The sequence below is a fragment of the Etheostoma spectabile genome, chromosome 3, assembly GCF_008692095.1.
Source record: "Etheostoma spectabile isolate EspeVRDwgs_2016 chromosome 3, UIUC_Espe_1.0, whole genome shotgun sequence".
Taxonomy (NCBI): Eukaryota; Metazoa; Chordata; class Actinopteri; order Perciformes; family Percidae; genus Etheostoma; species Etheostoma spectabile.
In genome coordinates, this window is record NC_045735.1 from 29,616,920 (window position 1) to 29,617,497 (window position 578).

Sequence of the window (578 nt, forward strand, 5' to 3'; positions counted from 1 at the left end):
ATTAGAAATCTTTTTTTTTTTTTTTAAGATTATTTTGGAAATGTTAGGCCTTTATTTGACAGGACAGCTTTAGAAAGGAAAGATAAAAGTAAGAGGGAATGACATACAGCAAGGGGCTGCAGGTTGGAATCAAACCCACAACTGCTGCGGTGAGGACTGAGACTTTGTACATGGGACAACCACAACTGGGTGAGTTAACCTAGGCATCCCCAAGATTTGATTTGTAATAGCTTTGTTTAATAGGCAGAGACATGGCCAGAATAAGAGATGGAAAAAATAAAGAAACACACAAGGACCAACAGAGCCCTTGACAGGCTGGTGGAAGCTTTCATATCTGCTGTGTTTGCTTAAACCCAAACCCTTTGTGCTGTCTGGGCACCTCCAACATCTTGCAATACCTTGACATTCTACGTAGATAAAACATCACTGTTCTATTATTGGTTGCCAAGCTGCTTCAAAATGTACAAATACCAGTACAAGATTTACATTATGGTACATATGTTGCCACCCAGTGGTGTAGCTTGAGACAGTATGCCATCCACACAGATGTGGCCAGAGCAGGGTTGGGCACTCTTACA